Here is a 17,925-nt window from a genome sequence, read left to right as displayed (position 1 = left end):
CTGCACTTTTGGTGAAAATACGAAAACATAATTGAAACTGCTGTGAAAAGTGTAAACACATTTTATGGTGATGTAAAAGTACACATTATGGTGAAATACCATCATTTCCAAGTAAAGACAATCACAAGTGTAACTGGATATACTGTCTATCCACAACCTTTAACTAGGTTTCTAATGTGATATACTGTTTATCCACAACCTTTAACTAGGTTTCTAATGTGATATACAGTACCCAATATCTTATGACACTGTAAGGCCAGAATTCATCAGGTATATAGACAACTGGCATTTCCTGTCAATGTCAAGTTTCCTGTTCACAAATCTCCAGATGGCTTTCAAAACCTGTTGTTTAGCTCGAGGGAACTTTGTGTCTGTCTGACAGATTTTAAAAAAATACATTGATCATGAAAATACTTTTTAACTCTGCATTGCTGGGAAAAGGCTCGTAAGTAAGCATTTCACAGTAAAGTCTATACCTGATGTATTCGGGCATGTGACAAATAAAATGTGATTTGATTTCAGTCATTTCTCACAGATATTATTGGACGTTGCAGATCCACATCATGAATCCATGTGTCTTCTGGCTAGAGTGCCTATGTGTCTCACTAAGGGGACAATGTAAACAAATAAACCAGACCATACCACTATGTTCCACCTGAGGTCCTTGTTGCTCTTAGCGTTCCTCCATTTGAAAACATGTATCCAGTAGACTCGCCTAGCCAGACAGGAAGGGAATGCATCATGAAAAAGGGCAATGTAAATTCAACTCCTGCTGATAGTGTAAAGTAACTGTAGGGGGCGATAAATCCGTATTTTGTACTGATTCCTCTGGGTTAGTCAAGGGATAACAGTGACAACAATTCCTCTCATATTTTTATTTCACCTTTATTTAACCAGGTAGGCAAGTTGAGAACAAGTTCTCATTTACAATTGCGACCTGGCCAAGATAAAGCAAAGCAGTTCGACACATACAACAACATCGAGTTACACATGGAGTAAAACAAACATACAGTCAATAATACAGTAGAAAAATAAGTCTATATACAATGTGAGCAAATGAGGTGAGATAAGGGAGGTAAAGGCAAAAAAAAAGGCCATGGTGGCGAAGTAAATACAATATAGCAAGTAAAACACTGGAATGGTAGATTTGCAGTGGAAGAATGTGCAAACTAGAGATAGAAATAATGGAGTGCAAAGGTGCAAAATAAATAAATACAGTAGGGGGAGAGGTAGTTGTTTGGGCTAAATTATAGATGGGCTATGTACAGGTGCAGTAATCTGTGAGCTGCTCTGACAGCTGGTGCTTAAAGCTAGTGAGGGAGATAAGTGTTTCCAGTTTCAGAGATTTTTGTAGTTCATTCCAGTCATTGGCAGCAGAGAACTGGAAGGAGAATTCTGGAATTCTTCCAAAGGAAGAATTGGTTTTGGGGGTGACCAGAGAGATATACCTGCTGGAGCGCGTGCTACAGGTGGGTGCTGCTATGGTGACCAGCGAGCTGAGATAAGGGGGGACTTTACCTAGCAGGGTCTTGTAGATGACCTGGAGCCAGTGGGTTTGGCGACAAGTATAAAGCGAGGGCCAGCCAACGAGAGCGTACAGGTCGTAGTGGTGGGTAGTATATGGGGCTTTGGTGACAAAATGGATGGCACTGTGATAGACTGCATCCAATTTATTGAGTAGGGTATTGGAGGCTATTTTGTATATATCCCGTTTTGTGTGGGAAACACCTCATGGATTAAATGAAATACATTTTGAAACCAATAAGGCAACTTGAACTGGTTACATCATTTCACATAGCAATGACACATTGCACTCATCATTCATTGAAATGACCGTTAAACAGCAGGACATATCCCAGTGTCCTTAATAAGAGGTCAACAGTAACTCCATCAAGTGCTTTTCTATTCAGTAAAACCTTTGATATTCAGTGAAGTTATTGCTTCCACAGGTGGCATTCTAATACTGGGTAGCCACAGTCCAGCTGAATGAAACAGTGCAAATGGTTTAACTGTACAGCATTACACAGGGCCCTAAGCATGACACATCAACACACACTGATGTGACACCAGGTGACTGTCTGCGATTAGAGTGGGTTAACACTCATCTCAAGGGTGGGTGGAGGTGGTCTTTACAACTACAGAGTGAACTAAGCGGCATTGGCTCTCTCAAGTGCAACACAAAAGGGGGTCTATAGCCGGACAGTGTATCTGCACAAACCATTCAGCAATGACTCAGCTTGAATACAACTGTCAAGGCTGAGAAAAAGCATTGCTCTTTGGTGGTTGTTTGTCCACTATGATATCTATAGTGATAAGGAGGATTGTTACTTCTCATGTCTGCTGTAGTTTAGAGTAGCTGATCTTAATAGAGTCTTTTTTTCTTCTAAAATGTCGTATGAATGTCACCATGTCAGGGAAATGTCAGGAACAGTTTTGAGTGACCCACTCCTTTCATCAGAGCACTCAATTCAACATCTAAAGGACATGGACACAACGCTGACTCAACCAGTGTCTGCCCAGTGGGAAGTGTTACATCTGACAGAGAGACAAGTCATTTAGAGAAAGGACTGGGGAATGCAGTAACATGAACTAATGTACTCTCTTAGAACAGCACCTTAAAGTTACTATGCTGCAGGGTAAGCCCTAATGGTTATTATATTTCATGTGTCTGAGAATGCTACATTGATTTAGATTAGGGAGAGCATGCTGATGTGGGGAGATCAAATCCCTTTGTCTGAAGACTTAGATTAGGGAGAGCATGCTGATGTGGGGAGATCAAATCCCTTTGTCTGAAGACTTAGATTAGGGAGAGCATGCTGATGTGGGGAGATCAAATCCCTTTGTCTGAAGACTTAGATTAGGGAGAGCATGCTGATGTGGGGAGATCAAATCCCTTTGTCTGAAGACTTAGATTAGGGAGAGCATGCTGATGTGGGGAGATCAAATCCCTTTGTCTGAAGACTTAGATTAGGGAGAGCATGCTGATGTGGGGAGATCAAATCCCTTTGTCGGAAGACTTAGATTAGGGAGAGCATGCTGATGTGGGGAGATCAAATCCCTTTGTCTGAAGACTTAGATTAGGGAGAGCATGCTGATGTGGGGAGATCAAATCCCTTTGTCTGAAGACTTAGATTAGGGAGAGCATGCTGATGAGGGGAGATCAAATCCCTTTGTCTGAAGACTTAGATTAGGGAGAGCATGCTGATGTGGGGAGATCAAATCCCTTTGTCTGAAGACTTAGATTAGGGAGAGCATGCTGATGTGGGGAGATCAAATCCCTTTGTCTGAAGACTTAGATTAGGGAGAGCATGCTGATGAGGGGAGATCAAATCCCTTTGCCTGAAGACTTAGATTAGGGAGAGCATGCTGATGTGGGGAGATCAAATCCCTTTGTCTGAAGACTTAGATTAGGGAGAGCATGCTGATGAAGGGAGATCAAATCCCTTTGTTTGAAGATTAGGGAGAGCATGCTGATGTGTGGAGATCAAATCCCTTTGGACTCCATTCTTTTCAGGAGTCAAATTAATGTTTGATGAATATGAAATGAAAATGGCAGAAATTACAAGACAGCAAATACGTAATGTGCCCCTGGTGTTTGTCCGTGTGTGTGTGTCCGTGTGTCCATGTCTGTGTCTGTGTGCAATTGTAAGCACCTGTGTTTGTGGGGTGCTGGGGTGGGGCGTGGGTTTGGGCATATTTATGCGTACTTGTCTTCTTGTCAACATATGTTTGTTTTGTGTGTGTGTGTGTGTGTGTGTGTGTGTGTTTAGCGAAACACACACACAAAACAAACCTTGCTACACACCTGCTGCCTGTGCCTCACTGCATTGAACTTCCCTTATGAAAAAACCCCACAAGGTCACGTGATCACATGTGAAATTCACATGGTTTCTCCGTAAGGATTTTCTTTGATTTCTGTATGACTGTGAGATACAAGAGGACTGCTTCCAATACAGAGAGCTGAGGCTATGAAGTTCCAACCCAGTGTGGGATACTCACAGAAACAAGAACGAATCGTTAAATCTCTATAATCCACTGCAGAAAACCTCAATCTCCTCTCTCCTAAAGCAATAGCCATCTACAGAGAGAGTGAGAGCCTTGATATCACCATGGTTACAATTCTAATCACATTCTCATCTAATTTCCGTCACAAAACAAAACTTCTTATCGACATACTGGAGTATTATCAAGTTAATCCTGACAACTATAATCCACATTGTTTCCCTCTAGAAAGCTTATCATTGGATAATATCTGGGAACCACAAATTAAGTAGTTTTTTCAAGACAGTTTTGCCATGTTTAACTTTGAAAGGTCGAGGATAGGATTGAAGTTGATCACTACTTAATGAATGTAAGATAAGTAGAGAATGCTATCGTGTCCCTTTGCATAGGCCCTTTCCCAACCCTCCAGAGGGTTCACACACTAAAAGCATCCAGGAAATACATCTGTATAGGTCTCAATAAAGAGAAACGCGTGTGTGTGTGCATGTATATCAAGGAGCATTATGTGTAGACTTTTATCTATCATCCCCTAGAATCATATTCTGGGGGCAGGAGGGCGTCAAGGTTCTATAGCAGGAAGGGATCAAGGTTCTATAGAAGGAGGGGATCAATGTTCTATAGCAGATGGGAATCAAGGTTCTATAGAAGGAGGGGGTAAAGGTTCAATAACAGGAGGGGATCAAGGTTATATAGCAGGAGGGGATCAATGTTCTATAGCAGGAGGGGTCAAGGTTCTATAGCAGGAAGGGGTCAAGGTTCTATAGCAGGAGGGGTCAAGGTTCTATAGCAGGAGGGGGTCAATGTTCTATAAAGGGGAGGTCAAGGTTCTATAGCTGGAGGGGTCAAGGTTCTATAGTAGGAGGGGGTCAATGTTCTATAAAGGGGAGGTCAAGGTTCTATAGCAGGAGGGGGTCAAGGTTCTATAGCAGGAGGGGGTCAAGGTTCTACAGCAGGAGGGGTTTCAGGTTATACAGCAGGAGGGGCTTCAGGTTCTATAGTAGGATGGGATCAAGATCCTTTAACAGGAGGAGATCAAGGTTCTATAGCAGGAGGGGTTCAAGGTTCTATAGCAGGAGGGACTCAATGTTCTATAGCAGGAGGGGTTTAAGGTTCTATAACATAAGGCTATCAAGGTTCTTTAACAGGAGGGGATCAAGGCACCCAGTAACATACTATACATGGTCTGCCAAATGGTCTGGGACCAGGGGGTCAATGTTCTATAAAGGGGAGGTCAAGGTTCTATAGCGGTTAACCTATAGAGGTTCTATAGAGGTTAATCCCCCCCTTTCTGCTCTGTCCATCTGTTGGGGAGCCTCTGTGGCTCGAAACCTCTCTCACTCATGCACGCACATGCACATGCACAAACACACACACACACACACACACACACTCACGCACATACACATGAAAGGTGAAACTACAGCTGAAAAGTGATTGTTACAAATGCAACCATGAGTCAATTTTGATAGCTCTACCTGATCATTGAAAAGCTCACATGCTAACATTCCTTTCCACACAGTGCTAATGACATAAAGAAATAACAATAGTAAGTGATAGCTGAATCCCATTCTTAATAGTGTCATTATAAATCCTCATTTGATTAGTCATATTGTCACGATCGTCGTAACGTGGAAGAGAGGAGGACCAAGGCGCAGCATGATAACAATACATCTTCTCTTTTTATTTAAGACGAAACGAACACTATACAAACTAGACAAAACAACAAACGTGAAGCTATAGAACAAATAGTGCTGACACTAAACACTACACATAGACAATCACCCACGAACTACCTAATTAATATGGCTGCCTAAATATGGTTCCCAATCAGAGACAACGATAGACAGCTGTCTCTAATTGAGAACCAATCTAGGCAACCATAGACATACAAACACCTAGAATGAACACTGCCCCATAAACATACAAAAACCCCTAGACAATTCAAAACACATACATCCCCCATGTCACACCCTGACCTAACTAAAATAATAAAGAAAACAAAGATAACTAAGGCCAGGGTGTGACACATATCCTTTGTTTAAAAGGTTATGTTCAAGATAAAGCTTGCATTTGCGTAGACCATTCTTGATAATCACATTCCTTATCCCTCCCCAAGTCCCACAGCTGTAATTCAGTGACTGAATTGAACTCAACTGAATTAAAATTAACTGATCTGATCTAGACTGAATTCAGTCGAGTTTAACTGAACTAACTTGAAGTGAACTGAGCTGAATATTGGCCTAATTGTCTACTGAGCCACTTTAGCATCATGAACCACTTTCATGCAATAATAGTATGATTTAATTTCCCATCACAACGTCATCTCAGGTGCTCTGACACTGTGATAGAGATCAGGCTGGTGGTTTGTGGGATGAAGCTTGATGCTAACACGTGCATTAGCAAGCTAGCTTGCATTACCAAGCTAGTTAACCCGGAGGTGTTCCTGTGGATTTCAAGGCCTACCTTCAAACTCAGTGCCTCTTTGCTTGACATCATGGGAAAATCAAAAGAAATCAGCCAAGACCGCAGAAAAAAAGTTGTAGACCGCCACAAGTCTGGTTCATCCTTGGGAGCAATTTCCAAATGCCTGAAGGTACCACGTTCATCTGTACAAACAATAGAACGCAAGTATAAACACCATGGGACCACACAGTCGTCATACCGCCCAGGAAGGAGACGCGTTCTGTCTCCTACAGATTAACGTACTTTGGTGCGAAAAGTGCAAATTAATACCAGAATAACATCAAAGGACCTTGTGAAGATGCTGGAGGAAACAGGCACAAAAGTATCTATATCCACAGTAAAACAGGTCCTATATCGACATAACCTGAATGCCCGCCCTAAAGGAAGAAGCCACTGCTCCAAAACTGCCATAAAAAAGCCAGACTACGGTTTGCATCTGCACATGGGGACAAAGCTCGTACTTTTTGGAGAAATGTCCTCTGGTCTGATGAAACGAAAATAGAACTGTTTGGCCATAATGACCATCGTTATGTTTGGAGGGAAAATGGGGAGGCTTGCAAGCCGAAGAACACCATCCCAACTGTGAAGCACGGGGTGGCAGCATCATGTTGTGGGGGTGCTTTGCTGCAGGAGGGACTGGTGCACTTCACAAAATAGATGGCCTCAATGAGGAAGAAAATTATGTGGATATATTGAAGCAACATCTCAAGACATCGGTCAGGAAGTTAAAGCTTGGTCGCAAATGGGTCTTACAAATGGACAATGACCCCAATCATACTTCCAAAGTTGTGGCAAAATGGCTTAAGGACAACAAAGTCAAGACATTGGGAGTGGCCATCACAAAGCCCTGACCTCAATCCTATAGATAATTTGTGGGCAGAACTGAAAAAGCGTGTGCGAGCAAGGAGGCCTACAAACCTGACTAAGTCACACCAGCTCTGTCAGGAGGAATGGGCCAAAATTCATCCAACTTATTGTGGGAAGCTTGTGGAAGACTACCTGAAACATTTGACCCAAGTTCAACAATTTAAAGGCAATGCTACCAAATACGAATTGAGTGTATGTAAACTTCTGACCCACTGGGAATGTGATGAAATAAATGAAAGCTGAAATAAATCATTCTCTCTGCTATTATTTTGACATGTCACATTCTTAAAATAAAGTGGTGATCCTAACTGACCTAAAACAGGGAATTTTTACTGGGATTAAATGTCAAGAATTGTGAAAAACTGAGTTTAAATGTATTTGGCTAAGATGTATGTAAACTTCCGACTTCAACTGTATATCATGTAGCTACACACATGACTTTTGTTTTTATTTGTTTGGATTCAGGCTGTGCGCTGGGTGCCATGGTGGTTTTCCATTAGTCAACTCAAATTTTATTTGTCACATAAACATGGTTAGTAGATGTTATTGCGGGTGTAGCAAAATGCTTGTGTTCCTAGCTCCAACTGCGCACTAATATCTAACAAACAAAAAAAAACCTGCAAAGATACTTAGGAGCCTGAAACAAGGCGGCCATGTCCATTGGCGCCATTGGCGCCATTATGCAACTGCATGTGGAGATGGGCGATGTCCATCAGCGCCTTCTTGCAACTGCATGTGGAGAATGGTAATTTTACAAGGTCACTGCAGGTTACCAGAGTCATCTATGGCAACAGTTGTCTGCTAATATAATAGGGGGTCTATATACCAGACTTTAGCAAAACATGATGCTGTCCTGTCCAGAGAGGATGATATAAAGCCATACTGTGCATTCAGAAAATATTCAGACCTCTTGGCTCTTTCCACATTTTGTTACGTTACAGCCTTATTCTAAAATGGATTAAATAAAAAAAATCCTCATCAATCTACATACAATACCCCATAATGACAAAGTGAAAACAGGTTTTTAGGAATTTTAGCAAATACCTTATTTACATAAGTATTTTTTGCTATGAGACTCTAAATTGAGCTCAGGTACATCCTGTTTCCATTGATCATCCTTGAGATGTTTCTACAACTTGATTGGAGTCCACCTGTGGTAAATTCAATTGATTGGACATGATTTGTAAAAGCACATAAAATCAAATCAAATTAAATTGTATTTGTCACATGCGCCGAATACAACACGTGTAGACCTTACAGTGAAATGTTGACTTACAAGCCCTGAACCAAGAATGCAGTTTTTTTTAAATAGCTGGGTAAAAAAATAAAATAAAATAATTCAAGAGCAGCAGAAAAATAACAATAGCGAGGCTATATACAGGGGGTACCAGTACAGAGTCAATGTGCGAGGGCACCGGTTAGTCGAGGTAATTGAGGTAATATGTACATGTAGGTAGAATAAAAGAGAGTAGCAGCAGCATAAAATAGGGGGCGGGGGGGGCAATGCAAATAGACTGGGTAGCCATTTGATTAGCTGTTCATGAGTCTTATGGCTTGGGGGTAGAAGCTGTTCAAAAGTCTTTTGGATCTAGACTTGATGCTCTGGTACCGCTTGCCGTGCGGTAGCAGAGAGAATAGTCTATGACTATGGTGGCTGGAGTCTTTGACAACGTTTAGGGCCTTCCTCTGACACCATCTGGTATAGAGGTCCTGGATGGCAGGAAGCTTGGCCCCAGTGATGTACTGGGCTGGACGCTCTACCCTCTGTAGTGCCTTGTGAAAAACAGTCCTGTTGCTTAGCATCTGTTTCCTCTGACCACTTTTTTATTGACTGAGTCAATGGTGCTTCCTGCTTTAGTTTTTGCTTGTAAGCTGGAATCAGGAGGATAGAATTGTGGTCAGATTTGCCAAATGGAGGGCGAGGGAGAGCTTTGTATGTGTTTGTTTCCCTCTGGTTGCACATTTAACATGCTGGTAAAAATGAGGTACAACGAATTTAAGTTTCCATGCATTAAAGTCCTCGGCCACTAGGAGCGCTGCCTCTGGATGATCGTTTTCCTTTTTGCTTATGGTTGTATACAGCTCATTGATTGTGGTCGTAGTGCCAGCATCGGTTTGTGGTGGTAAATAGACAGCTACGAAGAATATAGATGAAATCTCTCTCGGTAAATAGTGTCGTCTACAGCTTATCATGAAATACTCTACCTCAGGTGCGCAAAACCTCGAAACTTCCTTAGATTTCGTGCACCATCTGTTGTTTTCAAATGTACGTGTCTTACCAGAGGCTGTTGTTCTATCCTGCCGAAAAAGCGTAAAACCCGCCAGCTGTATGTTATTCATGTCGTCTTTCAGCCACGACTCTGTGAAACATAAGATAATACAGTTTTTTATATCCCGTTAGTAGAATATACATGCTCATAGTTCGTCTATTTTATTATCCAATGATTGTATGTTGACTAATAGGACAGATGGTAAAGGCAGATTACCCACTCGCCGTCGGATCCTTACAAGTCACCCAGACCTACGTCCCCAATATCTCTGTCTCTTTCTCCTGTGAATGACGGGGATGAGGGCCTTGTCGGGTGTCTAGAGAAAATCCTTTGCGTCCGATTCGTTAAAGAAAAAATATTCTTCCAGCAAGGGTGAGTAATCGCTGTCCTGATATCTAGAAACTCTTTTCAGTCATAAGAGACGGTGGCAGAAACATTATGTACAAAATAAGTTACAAATAACGTGAAAAAACACACACAATAGCACAATTGATTAAGGGTCCGTAAAACGACAGCCATCTCCTCCGGCGCCATTATCATTACACCTGTCTATATAAGGTCCCACAGTTGACAGTGCATGTCAGAGCAAAAACCAAGCCAAGAGGTCGAAGGAATTGTCCGTAGACCTCAGGGAGGTGACCAAGAAGCGGATGTACATTCTGACAGAGCTCTAGAGTACCTCTGGAGATGGGAGAACCTTCCAGAAGGACAACCATCTCTACAGCACTCCACCAATCAGGCCTTTACGGTAGAGTGACCAGACGGAAGCCACTCCTCAGTAAAAGGCACATGACAGCCCTCGTGGAGTTTGCCAAAAGTCACCTAAAGGACTCAGACCATGAGAAACAAGATTCCCTGGTCTGATGAAACCAAGATTGAACCCTTTGGCCTGAATGCCAAGCGTCCCATCAGGAGGACACTTGGCGCCATCCATACGGTGAAGCATGGTGGTGGCAGAATGGAATGAATGGAACAAAGTATAGAGAGATCCTTGATGAAAACCTGCTCCAGACTGAGGCAAAGCTTCACCTTCCAACAGGACAATGACCCTAAGCACACCGCCAAGACAACACAGCAGTGGCTTCGGGACAAGTCTCTGAATGTTCTTGAGTGGCCCAGCCAGAGCCCGGATCGAACATATCTGGAGAGACCTGAAAACAGTCGTGCAGCAACGCTCCCCATCCAACCTGACAGAGCTTGAGAGGATCTGCAGAGAAAAATGGGAGAAACTCCCCAAATACAGGTGTGCTAAGCTTGTAGCGTCATACCCAAGAAGACTCGAGGCTGTAATCGCTGCCAAAGGTACTTCAACAAAGTACTGAGTAATGGGTCTGAATACTTATGTAAATGTGAATAAAAATGTTGTCAATATGGGGTATTGTGTGTAGATTGATGAGGGAAAAAACTATTTCATCCATTTTAGAATAACGCTGTAATGTATCAGAATGTGGAAAAAGTCAAGGGGTCTGAACACATTTTACGAATGCACTGTATGTAAAGAGATCTCAGTGGATGTAGTGAAAGCAGTTGGATTCCCAGTTTATACCCTGATATTACCAAATGTACAATGAGGACATATTGCTTTGAGGACTTTTATTGGTGAGTTATGAGCCCTGTTCCTTAGCAACAAAGTTGACTGGTGATTGACTGGCAGATTGTGTGCATTGCACCTATGGCATGGCATTGTGTTGAATTGATTGTGAGCCAGAATGTTCTATAGAACACCAGTAAATTATCATACACAGAGACGTGTGCTGTGTGGAGATACTTGTCTCCTTTAAAAATAGCTCCCTTGGCTTAGCTGTTTTCCCTCTCTATTCTCCCGACAATAGAACGTGCATTTGATTATAGCAATATTTCCTCTGGCCTCTTGGATCCTTCCTTAAGTTATGTTAGTCATCTTGTTACTTCTCATCTTCCCCCAGGAACAGTCTCAGTCTGGACACATGCAGCTTTAAAAAGAGGAGCTAGCCACCATGAGACAAAGAGCCTCTGGGGCCCTATACTGTCGTATTCCAGCATTAGCACACCATTTTGATGCACTAGAATGTAAAATAATGGTCGACATTCTCTCTGTGCTATATAACTGTGTTATGTTGGGTATATCTTTCCTTCTTCTCAGTAGACTGTCGTCCGTCCTCAGAATAAAATAGATCCTTTACTGAATTCTATAGTTTGTCTTTTGGGTGTGTTTTCCGACATTTGCGTAAGTGCAACTAAAGCCCCTGATTGAGGGTGCAAGTCCAGTCCATTTTGAGCCCATTTAGCATTAATATTCCCTCTGTATCACAGATTACTGTGAAAGGACGTTCTTTCCTCTTGACTTTGAGGCATATAAAGGGTGTATGTAATTACACAGCCCCTGTTGGGTTCAACGGTGCAATGACAGACCCCCTAGAACATCAGTCTTTCAGCAGGCTTCTCTTTACAGGCCTCTGTTGGTCTGTCAAGGCAATGGACCAGTTCCCTGCTGATATGAGGAGCTCAAGCCCATCCATTCCTCACTGTCTTCCACATACAATGTTGGGAGGGTGGAGGTGGAGGATGGGGCTTTTGCTGCACCTTCGGCCCAATGGAGCGTAGGCCTACAAAGTTGTTAACTTTGACACGGACGAAGTGGGCTCCCGAGTGGCGCAGCGGTCTAAGGCAGTGCTAGAGGCATCACTACAGACCATGGTTCGATTCCAGGCTGTATCTCAAACAGCCGTGATTCAGAGTCCCATAGGGCGGCGGACAATTGGTCCGGGTTAGGCCGTCATTGTAAAAAAAAAAAAAATCTTAACTGACTTGCATAGTTAAATAAGAAGTGGGTTATGATTTTAAACAACCAATACAGAAATGCATAGGGAACAGTTAAGGCTACTAACATCATCATTATTCTCCCAAAATATGCAAAACCTCATGAGGCTTTGTACAGAAAGTACATAAAATAGCATCAGTGACAGAGAAGCCATATGAGGACAGATATGTCTTTCATTTTAGTCTGAATTTATCCTCTGAGAAATAATGTGACGTTACTATGGTAATGCTAAGACTGTGCACTGTGTTTTTTTGACACAAAATCTGTTTGAACTTTTGAAGTCTCATTTTGTGGCAGCTACTGATTTGACTTGCCTGGGGATAAATGGGTAGATTCCTAACATGAATATTTGACTAAATCACAAATTAGGAGTAAAAAAAATAACACTTGAATAAAGCCCTCGAAGATGACAATGTCTTTATAAATCATGCATACATTTAGTAACAGTACATTTTAAGGGCTATACTGACATCAAGTGCATGGGTCTGCCAGAGTGGAGTTACTGGACAACTCAAGCATCAAACACACTAACCTCAAGATTCTCTCATTGAGAGATGCTATAAATAGATGGGTGGGCTGTTAAACAACTATTTTGGGGCAAAACAACTGTCAAAGCATTATTGACTACATGTAAACTATATTTAGTCTTCAAGTGTTTATTGAAAACATAAATACATTTGCACAATTGTTTTCTATCAAATACATTATTACAGTTGTTGGTTGGCTATTTAGCAAATCTTACCATATTAGCATAGACGTGACATAAGTCAAAACACCTCAAAACAAAACATGATATCAAGAACAAGACACAACTGAAACAAGCCACCTATGATTACCCACATGGCAGCTTCTTGTCATTGTTTCTAGCTATCTGATTGTTCAAAATCATAACACTACACAGCCTTCTGCCTCAAAGATGCGCGCACATACATTTTTGTGATGTTGTTGTAAAACATCCGAATAATTAGGAGCTGTCATGCATGAGACAAACTTGGCTTAAAGCTCTGGGAATGCTAGCTCGTTAGCAAGGAGAAGGGAAGGGCACGTGCATGATCATGTCATTCATTATCTAACAAAACGTAGACCAGCCACAGGAGAATATGTCATGTCTGCCTCTCAAAAGCTGTTTTCTATTTTTCCCTTTCTCTGATAACTGTCCCTCAGAGCTGAGTATTCTTCCCCCTCTGCTAAGTGCATTTGGAAAGTATTCTGACTTTTTCCACATGTTGTTACATTACAGCCTTAGTCTAAAATGGATGAAATAGTTTTTCCCCTCATCAATCTACACACAATACCCCATAATGACAAAGCAAAAACAGTTAACATTTACATAAGTATGTGTGCTTAGGGTCGTTGTCTTGTTGGAAGGTGAACCTTCACCCCAGTCTGAGGTCCTGAGTGCTCTGGAGCAGGCTTTCATCAATGATCTCTCTGTACTTTGTTCCGGTCCTGACTAGTCTCCCAGTCCCTGCCGCTGAAAAACATCCCCACAGCATGATGCTGCAACCACCATGCTTCACTGTATGGATGGTGCCAGGTTTCCTCAAGACGTGACGCTTGGAATTCAAGCCAAAGGGTTCAATCTTGGTTTCATCAAACCAGAGAATCTTGTTTCTCATGGTCTGTGAGTCCTTTAGGTGCCTCTTGGCAAACTCCAAGCAGGCTGTCATGTGCCTTTAACTGAGGAGTGGCTTCCATCTAGCCACTCTACCATAAAGGCCTGATTGGTGGAGTGCTGCAGCGATGGTTGTCCTTCTGTAAGGTTCTCCCATCTCCACGGAGGTACTCTGGAACTCAGAGTCAGAGTGGCCATCGGGTTCTTGGTCACCTCCCTGACCAAGGCCCTTCTCCCCCGATGGCTCAGTTTGGCCGGGCGGCTAGCTCTAGGAAGAGTCTTGGTGGATCCAAACTTCTTCGATTTAAGAATGATGGAGGCCACTGTGTTCTTGGGGACCTTGAATGCAGCAGAAATGTTTTGGTACCCTTCCCAGATCTGTGCCTCGACACAATCCTGTCTTGGTGCTCTACGAACAATTAATTTGACCTCATGTCTTGGATTTTGCTCTGACATGTGCTATCAACTGTGGGACTGTGGGACTGTGGCACCAACAGGTGCGTGCCTTTCCAAATCATGTCCAATCAATTTAATTTACCACAGGTGGACTCCAATCAAGTTGTAGAAACATCTCAAGGATGATCAATGGAAACAGGATGCACCTGAGCTCAACTTTGAGTCTCAGAGTAAAGGGTCTGAATACTTATGTAAATAAGGTATTATTTTTATTTATTTCTTGCAAACATTTATAAAAAACGTTTTTTCACCTTGTCATTATGTGGTATTGTCAGTAGATTGATGAGGAAATTTACATTTTAGAATAAGGCTGCAATGTAACAAAATGTGGAAAAAGTCAAGGAGTCTGAATACTTTCCGAATGCACTGTATCTAGGATCAGCCCACCCCCCCACATTTCTAGGATCAGTCTACCCCCTTCCACAGATCTAGGACCAGCCTACCCTCCCACAGATCTAGAATCAGTCTACCCTCTCACAGATCTAGGATCAGTCTACCCTCACACATATCTAGGTTCAGCCTACCCCTCCCACAGATCTATTATCAGCCTACCCTCCCACAGATGTAGGATCTGCCTACCCTCCCACAGATCTATAATCAGTCTAACCTCTAACAGATCTAGGATCAGCTTACCCTCCACAGATCTAGGATCAGTCTACCCTCCCACAGATCTAGGATTAGCCTACCCTCCTACAAACTGTATCTGGGATCAGCCTACCCTTCCCACAGATCTAGGATCAGCCTAACCCTCCCACAATCCTAACCATAACCAGATATGGGGTGGGTCTGGGGGCAACATTAGCTTACTCCTGACAGGACAGGACATATATGGTCAATTGTCCTCCTTCTTCCAATTGTGTTGGCATGTTTGCCACTTGAAGGATCAGAGGGTGGTCTAACAGCATGCCCACTCACTCAGGGTGTGTCTCCCATGGCTGCTCCTTAGTGAGTTACAGACCATCAGTGCCTGCCTTGGCCATTGCCCACATGCCATAAACAACCCCACACAAAGCACCGATTGTTCCCCCTCAATCCGAGTCACACAGTGACGCAAACCCTCTTCTTTGTCTTCCTGTAAAGTCAGCAAAACGTATATTTTTGAATGAAAGAAAGTCAGTGTGGGTTTAGTTTTCAAAATGCTTACTTTATCAAATGTGAATGAAAACAATAGGAAGTGCTGGCTCTTGAAATAGATTCACACTTTTCAGTTTGTGTTCTGTCATACAGATGGTTATCCCAAAAACACTGTCACCAATGTACTGTAATACATTTATTTCAAATTTAAATGTTTCAATTTATTCACAGATATTAACTGATATTACATGGCATATGTTACATGAAGAGCTGCCCTTGGTGATCATGTAGTGTTTGTGTCCTGTCAGAGCGTTGTGACAGTTGGTGCAGGGTGAAACCACCATTAAGAGATGGCCTCGATGCCATAGCTGTCCTCTCTCTATTTCTCTCTCTCACACACACACAAATGCTTATACAGAGTGACACAATGCAGAGTTTGTTATGGCCTCTGGTCAGTGCTGTGTTACCCTTCACCAGCCATTGGTAACTGGCCAGAGGGAGGAGAAGGGCGAGGGAAGGAGAGTAAGGGAGGAGAGGAGGAGAGAAGAAGTAGAGAAGGGAGGAGAAGAAGAGGAAGGGAGGAGAGGATGAGAAGGGAAGAGGAGAGGAGAAGGGAGGAGAAGGAGAGGAAGGGAGGGAGAACGGAGGAGAGGTAAAGGGAGGAGGAGGAGAGGAAGGGAGGAGAACGGAGGAGAGAAGGAGAGGAAGGGAGTAGAATGGAAGGGATGAGAAGGGAGGAGAGAGAGAGGAAGGGAGGAGGAGAGGAGAAGGAAGGAAAAGAAGAAGGGAGGAGATGGAAGGAGAACAGAAGGGAGGAGAAGGAGAGGAGAAGGAAAGGAGAAGGGGGAAGGAGAGGAAGAGAAGAGAAGGGAGGAGGAGAAGGAAGGAGAAGGGAGGAGAAGGAGAGGAGAAGGGAGAAGAAGAGAAGGAGAGGAGAAGGAGAGGAAGGAAGGAAAAGGGAGGAGTGGAGAATCTGAAGCATGATTTAATTACGTTGTAACTTTTCATCATGAAAACAAGGCCAAAGGCTGCAGAGGCCAAATAAGGTCTGTGTAGTTTATGTTTTTCTTACGTTGGCCTGTGGAAGAAGTCGTTTTCACCTCTACTAGTGGGACTCATATTACTGTGTTCAGTGGCCCCTTGGACCCCTGGGGTCAAAGTTTTAAAAAGAGCCCCATTCATTGTCACACTGCTCAGGTGAACTGACATATTAAGATGTTGTCCTACTGCTATGTGTTGCACACTAGAGCTTTATTCCCTCCCAACCTTTTTACGTTGGATTCTCCACAGTAAACAGCTAACCGAACCACCTACTCCTGACTCCTGCCTCAGCCGAAGCTAGAAAAACATTCCCAAGGATTCAGTTTTGCTAGTGCTGTACCATTTGGTTTGTGTCAGTGCCCGAGTGATGTTGAGCCAAATTGTGTCTCATGTCACCAGAGTTCCGCTCCAAGCACATTCACTCTTTGTGACTCCAACATTAAATGGATGAGTGCATTGCTTTATTTAAAAGGCTATGTTGTTTCATTACAGACGTTCTGTGCTAGGGATCACACCTGGGGCCAGTTGGGCATATGCCTGGTCGTAACTCGATGCCTAACAGAATTAATTTTAATGTTTTTCTTGATAGCCACAGTCACAGCACTTCAATTGCTGCAGTAAATGGTGTGTAATTGCTGTAAAAAGTACAGTGTGCTATGCAGACTTATGGGCTTACTTTTTGGTTAGATTCACTTCCTCTTCCTCGGTTTGGTACACCATTGGCCAGCACTGGCGGAATTCACAAAACTTCCCTGGATCTCTTAAGAGGGGGCACCATCTCTTTGCAAAGATACTTGAAAGGTTCAAACCATTCTTGTCGGGATTTATGGTTTGTGTGCAAAAACCGTCCTGTTCATGGCTTTTGTTTTACTGAATTCAAGATACGAGCCACCATTCTTTCTTGTTGATTAAAATCCTTCTTAAACTAATATGGAGAAATCATAATATTTGAAGTAATTTTCCAGCAGGGCTATTAGAGGGTATGGGTGAAGCAGATCATTAGTGCTTAGATAATGACTTCTTAGTATCAATACCCAACTGTCAAAGCCAGGTGTGAGCACTAATAAACTCAGCAAAAAAAGAAACGTCCTCTCACTGTCAACTGCATTTATTTTAAGCAAACTTAACATGTGTAAATATTTGTATGAATATAACAAGATTCAACAACTGAGACATAAACTGAGCAAGTTCCACAGACATGTGACTAACAGAAATGGAATAATGTGTCCCTGAACAAAGGGGGGAGGGGGGGGGGGGGGGGGGGGGGGGGGTCAAAATCAAAGTAACAGTCAGTATCTGGTGTGGTCACCAGCTTCATTCATTAAGTACTGCAGTGC

This window comes from Salvelinus namaycush, chromosome 8, assembly GCF_016432855.1.
Source record: "Salvelinus namaycush isolate Seneca chromosome 8, SaNama_1.0, whole genome shotgun sequence".
NCBI classification, from domain to species: domain Eukaryota; kingdom Metazoa; phylum Chordata; class Actinopteri; order Salmoniformes; family Salmonidae; genus Salvelinus; species Salvelinus namaycush.
Note: the sequence above shows the minus strand (reverse complement) of the source record.